We start from the raw sequence: 10,390 nt of genomic DNA on the forward strand, positions 1-10,390 counted from the left end.
CTTTGGCAGCACTGCTTTCTAAGTCATGGTAATAAAGTTCATTTGAAATTGAGGGAGTACAGAGAGAGAGAGAGAGAGAGAGAGAGACATAGACATAGACAGGGACAGAAAGCGAGTGTCTACCACTCCGACCAGACCTTACCCCAGTTTAGCTCAGCCTGCACAGCATCACTCCTGGGTGGGTGCGGCTGTAGTAACGGTACAGTACTGCCGTTGTCCAGTTTTCCAGAGCCGCTGGTTCAGTCGGTTCACACTGGGGCCTGGAGCCAAAGCTAGCCAGAGGGGACGGACCCAAGTCTCTCCACTCTCTCGACCAACCACCGCCCCAAGTCAGTCCCAACCATAATCTGCAAGCCCTCAGTCCCAAACCCAAGCCCAATTCCAGCTCCAACTATCAACCCCTCTGCTTTGAGCTAGCCAGGAACCAAAGCTAGCCAGAGCATAAGAACCCTAAACCCTCTCTCATCCATGTTGTTGTCACGGTTCACGGAGAAACAAGTCCAACAGGCGGACAAAGATGCGTCGTAGTAGGGATGTCACGATCCGGTAGTAGAAGAAAAGCACAGATATGAAGAGAGTAACGCGAAAAATGGCGGTGAGGATCGTGTTTTGGCCGACTTGCATTTCAGACGGACAGACAGACGGACGGACATACCCTCTTATAGAGATGCTAGGAAGCATCTGAAAACAAGTCTTTTTTTTGTTCGCAGCGCAAACCAAATTTCTGGTTCTCAAACGCTCAGACTTGCAGTGTGAACAGACTGTTTGAGATTAGGGGCGGGAACGGGTACCGACATACGTAGTTCTCAGTTGGTCTGAACGCGCCTACATTTAACCCCTGACCATGCCCCATCCACAACAGCACCAATCTCATAACACATCCACAACCCCCCAACGCCACCCATACAGTAAATTCAATCCCAGCCCCAACCTGTTCCAACCTTAAGACCCTTTCCCCACGCCCGACCACATCCCTATTCCCAACGCAATACCACTCTCCAAGCCAGTTCCGACCCCATCACCAGCCCAAACCCAGCCCTAGAATCCAACCTCAGAACCCCCCTAAATTCCAGAAATCTAACCATGACCCGAGCCCCAAAGACAGATCCAAACCTTCAACCCAGTCCTGACTCCAGCCCAACTGCACCAAAGCCAAGGATTCCCCAACATGAGTGCCAGGTGACCCCAAGTCCAAGCCAAGCCCCTTGTCCCAACCCCAACAAACAACCTCAACTCCCCAAAACCACACAATCAACCATGACTCCTGTCCCATACCAAATATTTTCTCAAGTAGAGAAAGATACTTTTGTTATGTTTGGTGGTGGCTTGCACAAGCTGTGCGCTACTGCCATCTACAACCTACAACCATTTATTCTCAACCTAAAGTCCCCAAAGGTCTCCTAACCAGGCGTTCGCCTGACATCACATGGATCCTGGAAATGTCCTAGCCTGAAGTATCTTTCTATAATGGACTATATTTGCCCATACCCAACACCACCCACAAACATAACCACACTCCCAAATCCAAATCCTTGCACTAATACAGCCACAAAATGGGCCCAATCCTAAACCCAATCCCCAACCACCCCAAGATCCAATGCCCAATCCCAACGCAATTTCATCATTATCCCCACCATCTACACCACCTACAAAGAGAGAGGGAGAGAGAAAGAGAGAGAGAGAGAGAGAGAGAGAGAGAGAGAGAGAGAGAGAGAGAGAGAGAGAGAGAGAGAGAGAGAGAGAGAGAGAGAGAGAGAGAGAGATGGGTCAGTAGAGCAGAGAGTCAATCACTAGGCTGTTTTAAAAGTTTGACAGGGATAATGGCATTCTTCGTGTTAAAGTAAAGAAAGAAAGAAAAGAAACTACCAAGAGTGTAGTCAAAGCTGTGAGGTCCAAACCCACACATACTGTACTTTATGTGGCCCCAAAAACTAACTCAAAAGTTTGGAAGCCCCCAAACCCCTTAAATCCCTCAAACCCTCAGGCTCTGTATGGGTTCACCCAGGCAACGCTTGGCCCCTGCCATGGGGGAAGACTGAGTTCCCCTTTACACGAATGTGGATATTTTTAAAACATGGACCCCTCTGAGACCCATGTGAGAAGAGGGGGATACATGACAAAAAATAAGTGAGAAAGAGAAAAGAGAAAGACTGAGTGGAAACAAGAGAGTGAGAGACATAGACAGATAGACATACTGTGGAGAACCTGGACAGAAAATTGACATGGAGACCAATGGGGAGGGAGAGATGGAGAGAGAGAGAGAGAGAGAGAGAGAGAGAGAGAGAGAGAGAGAGAGAGAGAGAGAGAGAGAGAGAGAGAGAGAGAGAGAGAGAGAGAGACCATTTCTACCCTATGATATTTGGCCAAACCAATGGGCAGAGACCGTCGGACTGTCTGGGGCTGGTTATCCAGTTGGGACGCCTGGGGGATGCTTGGGCCCCGATTAGGGTGAACTTACAAAACGCCTTGGGTGGCATTGCTTTGTGATGGATGGAGAGGACATGTCACCATCTATCAGAGCAAAAACAAATGTCTCCAGCTACATTTTAAGGTCTGAGTCAGACTGGACTGGATAACCAAATTTTCTAGAAACAAACAACTTTCAGTTAGGAGTTACTGTACATACAGTATAGAGGCAGACAGGCAGCATGTATAGGCGTATGACTGTATGTCAGTGCATACCACACTAGTGGTGCATACCGCACTACCACACATAAGTCGTGCTCTTCGAACGCAGTGGAAAAGCACTTTTGTCACGTGACAAGGTTTGCATGGTTTTCATGATTTTCTGTTGCCGAGTCGAATTTCTGTTGCTAAACGAGAAAATGCTCTGCTGTGCCCTGACCAAAACCATGCCCAACTCCAACCTGTCAGTAAAGAAATACTTCTTCTGCTTTACTTTTGCCAAGAACAGGGAAACAAGAAAAGGAAATGACGAATTTGTTGTGAAATTGTGCCAAGACCAAAACCATCCCTAAACCCAACCTGTCACTGGAGCATGCATACACAAATGTGATAGATGGTTCAAATCTGTGTGTTATCTTACTTACTTTTCATGATGCCATGTTGATAGAGGAGCTGCTCTTAGTTCTCTGGTCCCATCATGACCCTCATCTCTCCTAAACCCAACAGTAGAGGCGAATTGTCTTTTTTGCAGAGGGGAGGAAGCTGTTATGCATTTATTTTTAAGTTGTGGGAGGCTTCGGGAACTTTTTGGCTTTCTTGCACCTTGGGTCTCAAAATTGGGGGATTTTTTTCTTATGAGTTTTTTGTTAGTGCCGGTGTACAGCGTGAGGAGGACGAAGGTGTGTTTAATTAACTTTTTGTTGGGTTCAGCCAAACTGGCCATTTGGAAGACAAGGAAGAATAAGATGTTGGGGGTGGGCTGCTGTGACCCAGTGGAGGTCTTCAAGGGCTTGGTGGCTACCCGGGTGAAAATGTAATATGCATTTTACATATTGGTTGATGACATGGACTGCTTTACGGACACATGGGGGGGTGGGGGAGGTGTTATATCACACTGCAGCTGATGGGAATGTGGTTTTAAATGTATGGGGGGGGTTGTTGGTGGATTGACCACTGAGAATGTGAGTTGTGGCCTGACATTGTAACACGATTGACAAAGATTTAAAGGGATATGCCACTATTTTGAGGATTAATACAGTTAAAATCCTTGGCCAGGGTTTATAAAGGTGGTAAAGTGTCTTATTTTTCATGTAAGCCTTTTTCTTGCTTTAAGACAAGTTAAAAGAGGGAGCATGTCGCTAAGCTAGTGAAAGTCAATTGGATCCGTGTCTCTGCCTCAGTTAGTTGCTGTTTGGACAAAATGAGCCAGAGGTGCCTTCTTAAATGCTATATTATTGACAATGAATAAATATATTAAAAAAAAGAACTCAAATGAGCTCAACGGCTCTTTGAAAGGAACGAGCCAGTATGATCCGGATCCCATCAAAGAGCCATAAATCCCATTTCTATCTCCGACTCTCCCTCCAGCAACCACACCACAACCACAACCACTTCCCCTGCGCCCCACACCTCATCATCCTCCTCATATCTTCTGCTACACAGTAAAATAGAGGGTGTTACAATTCAAGTAAATACAATTAAACTTACAGTATAGCATACCAGAATGACAATGACCAGTGCACGGTGCACGGTCATAGTGGTGTAGTACTATGGTTGTTACATTTTATCAGTGTCTATTACAACGTCCCAGTGGCGGGACGGTGTCTGGTAAGGGACTAAGAGTTAAAATAACACTGGTATTTTTTACTGTGTACTAAGATGTAAAGGGTCAGTAGGTGCACAGAACAGTACAGCCCACTATCATATCCACATCACATGGGGGAGACGCAACTGGTTACCTATAAAAGGTAGGGGTTCAGAGGTCACGGGGGACTTCCGGAGCGAGACCTCAGGAGAGGTGGCTCTCGCGTGCTAGCCGGGCCTGCTAGGCCGTGAGCAGGCAATTGGAGAAAACACCTGCCGAGAGGTTTGTTAAGGAATGATCGGATATTTAGAGACTGTCTCATACAACGTGTGGAAGATATGAAGACTTTTGGATTTTAAGAACTATATGTGGGGTTTTCCTCAAAAACCCTGAACACTGAAGAGGAGCGCATGAGAAGAAGCGCTGGGCTTGCATTGGTCGCCTACCGAGGGCCTGGAGATTGTGGTGGCCCAGCTGTCGCGTGAACGCTTGGACCCGAAGTAAACGCTGTGTTCTCTCCCTACAGACATGCATACATTTAGATCGTACACTCATACTGACACGTTATTGCACACATAAAAGTTAGGAGTTAGTCAGGGGCAACTAACTACCTTACACCACTCTTCACTCCTCCACTTCTTTCCTATCGTTTTGCCCTTCCTGTCTCCCCTGCAGGAGCACCCTGGGATTTAAAACAAAACAAAAAACTGGGTCGGCCATTTTCAGCAGAGATTAGTCCACCAGGCACCCAGAGAGACAATGAAGCATATGACAATATTAAAGTAATCTACGTAATACGAGCTACTGTTTGACTGCAACAGCCAAAATGCATCTTGGAGAGGTCTCTGTAGCGGCATGTGAACTGATACCATTGCGGGGGAGGCCAGGCCAAAAAAATCACAGTTCCCCCGGGCAAATGCCCTGTATATATGGCCAATCCAGCCATGCTTCACCGTCAGAGTTGCCAGATGAGACTCATGAATTCCTGCCCAAAAATGATCAAAGCCCACCCAGAGGCACTAAATACCGCACTATTTTAAGTGAATCTATTGATTTCTATGGGCACAAATTTGCAGAAAAATCGGCCCAAATTTCTTTTTTTTACCCATTTTTACCCGCAGATGGCCAACCCAAGCAGTCCCATTGGAAGGGAAACCGTCCAATCAGGCAACCCTGTCCCCTGTAATGACTTCTCATTGGCCCCTATGATATCCTTCTTCCTCTTTTTCCTCCTCCAGTCCCAATCCCACAATTCCTGCAGTGCACAGTGGTGAGGCATAAAGACCAGAAAGCCCGCTCGCTGAGATGAAGATTAGCCCACAGACCTCTAGGAGATTGAGAAGAGAGAGGATTTCATGAGAAAATAGAAAATAGGATTTATGAAAAATTAAAAAAAAAAAAACTTGACAAGAAGGGGAGAAAAGGGAAGGAAGGCAGGGAGAGAGAGAGAGAGAGAGAGAGAGAGAGAGAGAGAGAGAGAGAGAGAGAGAGAGAGAGAGAGAAAGAGGGGGAAAGAGAGGTTAGTAGAGCAGAGGCAATCATTCTGTCAGTTTCAAAGTTTGACAGACGTGATGGCATCTTCCTCACGTAACCAACTTATGATGATGATTTATTAATAATTACAGTCATAACTCTCTTTTCTCTAAAGGCCCTACATAAGACTAATTTATTATTATTTTTATTACTATAATTTCTGCCATAATTCTTTTCTTGAAAGGCGTTGGATATAACCAATTACTATTTGCTTCATACAAATTGAGGTCATTGGCAATGACAGTCAAACCAGTGGCAGGCATAACTCTTTTCTCTTAAGGCACTATATAAAAATGAATTTATTGCCATTATTATGTAAGGGATAACGGCCAACAAGATGAACGGTTCAATGAAGTTAATGGCAAGGCGGAGGCTTAGAACTCGTACTTGGCGAGGGCTACGCACAAGACATTAACTTCATCGAACCGGTTGACCTTGAAGGCCATTATCCCACTTATCTACATTTAGGGTAGACTATTTAAAAAAAAGTAAAAAAATTGGACGTTTCTAACTTAGACACATGTACAGTCTTCGTTTACATTACTGATGGTGTGATCATTTAATTTTCAGAAAAGCATGTGAGTAATTCCTAAAACATTATCCCTTAGATACTGTCAGCATTCCAAACGAAGATTCTGGGTCCGTCCAAGTTCAGATCTTGGGTGTGTTTCTCGAAACTGTAGTTGTTAGCCAGCTAGCAACTTGGGTAGTTGCCAATGAGAAATTGCATTGGGAACAACAAAGTAGGAAACACAGTTAGCAACTATGGTTTCGAGAAACACACCACTGATCTAATTTTACAGTTACTTTGTTTCTGGGATTTTTCCCCACTACTGCACGTTAGAAGGAGAGCCCCTGGACATGCGACTCGCATCCCCGCAGCTCCAAAGACCAAATGTAAACGGCGCCCACTGGTGTCACATTTCATTCAACATTTAGTTTTTGCACACTCGTACTGCCACACTATTTCATTCATGTATGTTAGGATTCAGATGGGGGGGGGGGGTGTCTTTAAAGCCAGGCTCAAACTACAGGACTCCCAATTTTGTGTTCGATTTTGAACTCGGTTTGCGCCGCACAATAGAGAAGAATTGCAACTGTCAATCTTATCCCTGATTATAAACACAGAGACAATGCCCAGCATTCTATTTCGAGTTGTTAATATGATATCTATGATTTGAGATTGAAATTCTATCTTAGAACGTCGAACACGACGAGGAATTCTTGCCCGACAATCGCTTGTGATGGTCCTGGGGGGTAACATTCCACCAATTGTCGTAAGGGGGGTTTTCAGCCGAGAATCGGACCAATTATCTTGTAGTATGAGCCTTGCTTAACTTCCTAATATTTCCTTTCTTGTCTTCACTGTCTTATCTAACGAAGGCATAGCCCAAAATCAGGGAAGCCAACTGGGGCGACAAAGGGTTAAGTTATCCCGGGCCCAGAGGGCCTTGAAATAATATTTGTGAGTGTCTTGCTGTTGACTGTATATTTCAGTTTTATTGTTCATTGGGCCAGAGGCGGACCCCAAACATTTGTAAAAAAAAATCAAGTGAGTCCCAAATTGGAAAAGGTTGGGAACCCCTTGGTCTAGAGCAGTGTTTCTCAAACATTTTAAGACCGAGGACCACTTTGTCCCCCCAAAAATGATCAGGGACCACCTGTCAACTGAATTGGCAGTTGATGGGTGCTAATTTGACACTGCTAATTTTGATGCAGATCACTTACTTTTTATTCACATTATAAGCCTGTCTTATTGAGTTGAAAACATGAAAATGTTACAAATGTAGCCTACTGCTTTATTATCTTGGAAAAGTAGAAATCCCCTCGCGGACCACCTGAGCTACATCGCGGACCACTAGTGGTCCCCGGACCACACTTTGAGAATCACTGGTCTAGAGAGCGAACACAGAGCCACAGGCACTACTGTACGTCTGCCCAGTGCTCGACAGGAATTATGACCGCCAGCAATTACAGACTCATACTGAAGATTTATTAATTATTACTGGCATAACTCTCTTTTCTTGAAAGGCGCTATATAAAAGCTAAAGTTATTATTTATTATTAATACTGACATTAATAGGTACTGGCATGACTATTCACTTCAGATAAGACCAGTGGTTTTAAAGGTTTCACCAGTGGCACATCCACAGTATTATTTTGGGCTATATATGTCTGGTTTATTATGATTTATTTGATAATTATAAAGATCGCCTTTGGGCAGTGAGTGAAATGCTGAACACACCAGGGATACAGACGAACACACACACGCACCTGCACACACACACACACACACACACACACACTGGGTTGACTATGAACTACTGATAATAAACTTATAAAATTGGTTGTAGGTTGAGCATTTGCCTCTGCTGAAGATGTCAAAGATGTATTTATTGTTATTGGCATAACTCTCTTTTCTTGAAAGGTGCAATACGAAACCAAGTTATTATTTATAATAATTAATACTGACATACTCTCTTCAGATAAGGCCACTGGCTATAGAGGTCACATCAATGGCACATGCACAGTATTATTTTAAGCTATACATGTCTAGTTTATTATGATTTATATGATCATTTTAAAGATTTCTCTTGGATAATGAGTGAAATGCAGTACACACCAGGGATCCACACAAATTCACATGACTACACACACACACAAGCCCACATGATGCATTTATACAGTATTATTTTGGGATGTGTAAGATTATTATGATTAATATGATGATTTTTTTTAAATTTGGAGACGCTGTGGAAGAACGGGGGTTCAAACACACATGTCACACACACACGTGCATGGGCACACACACACACACACACACACACACACACACACACACACACACACACACACACACACACACACACACACACACACACACACACACACCAAAAAGCAAATCCAGAACAGTACAAGGTCTAAAGTGAATTTCTGATGATATAGTGATGAAGTACTGTTGGTTGATCATTTGCCTTGCCTGAAGAGCAACCATGCCCGTAATAGTCAAAATAAACATTCCCTTCTTCAGCCTGTCTTTGGCATATTGAGGTCAACATACGCCGGCGTCCTACGCATGACATAACAGTGTCGTAAAAGTGCCATAACAAAGTCATACATTTGTCATGAACACTATGTCCATGTCATAAACCTTTTATGACTTTGTCACTAAGTGATATTCCGTTTCAGTAAAGACAGCCCTAACAATGTCCCACCCTTACCTCTCCCTACACCTCCATGCCTGGCTGAAGTGCTCTTGAGCAGGGCACCTAATCCCAGATTGCTACAGGGACTGTAACCAATGCCCTGTGTGTGTGTGTGCATGCGCGCATGTGTGAGTGTCTTCATCAGTCTGAAAAAAAAGAGCACAAAAGTCATGAATACAGTAAACAAAGTCGAACTTGGCATGCAAGACCAACCTTGCGGGCAAGGCCTGCAAAAAAAAACAACCCGGTGTCCGACTGACCTACCAAGCGACTGATGCACAAACCGACATAGACAAGCACAGATAGAGACGAGATGATGCTAAAGCATTTGCCCCTTTTCCCTCCAAAACGAAAAATGCCCTTTTTAAAAGTTATTTTTTTGTTGTTTTATTCCACAATGTATTGTGGTCTTTGTTAACATAATCATCTAGAAAGGCTTGACGATGAAAAGTGTGTGATAATAACGCCTCAATATACAGTGATCCATGTAGCCTGGTAAGGTACAGCTAGAAGTTCAAGAAGGTAGAGAATGTGCGCACATAAGTGGTACAGGTGCCGGACAAAACAAAGTAACTGAAGTAAATGATAGAAGTCTGCAACACTGGACTCGAAAAAGGACGAAAGGTCCGAAACGTCGTGCAAATAAATCACTGGGAGCATTAACAGTGTTGCGGACTTCTATCATTTACTATAGCTAGAAGAAACCCACATGCCCCCCCAGCACCTTCCCCCAAAATGTCTGTGCACGGCACGCCACTGGACATGGCCATGTGTGGAGTGGCTGCTGCGGAAGAAAGGTGTGAAGAAACATGCAGGGTTGCCAGATGAGGCTGATGATTTCCAGCCCAAAAAATGCTCAAAACCCGCCTAGAAGCACAAAATCCTGCCCAATTCTTTTGATTTCTATGGCAAAAATTGGGCAGTTTTTTCTGCCATCTTAAGCAGCCATATTGGCTGGGAAACAGCCCAATCTGGCAACACTGAAAACATGCCCATGACGTATATTATATACGCAAGCCTACATTTGGATACTAGAAAAGAGGTGAGCTGATAAATCACTGTCTTTTTTCACTCCACTGCCAGTGTCTGTGCCACTTAAGTATGCACTGATTTACTGGAAGTGTAATGTGGACACGCACGCATGTGCATACGCACACATGCACACGTACAAGCGTGCGCACACACACACACACAAACACACGCACACACACACACACACACACACACACACACACACACACACACACACACACACACACACACACACACACACACACACACACACACACACACACACACACACACACACACACACGCACTCTTCTAGATTTACTATGCATACTAGCAGGCCCGTCGACAGGGGGAGACAAAGGGGTACGTTGTCCCGGGCCCAGGGTGATAGGGGGCCCAAAATTGGGTCCGCATTACATTGTATTTATTG

Source organism: Engraulis encrasicolus, chromosome 1, assembly GCF_034702125.1.
Source record: "Engraulis encrasicolus isolate BLACKSEA-1 chromosome 1, IST_EnEncr_1.0, whole genome shotgun sequence".
Lineage (NCBI taxonomy): Eukaryota > Metazoa > Chordata > Actinopteri > Clupeiformes > Engraulidae > Engraulis > Engraulis encrasicolus.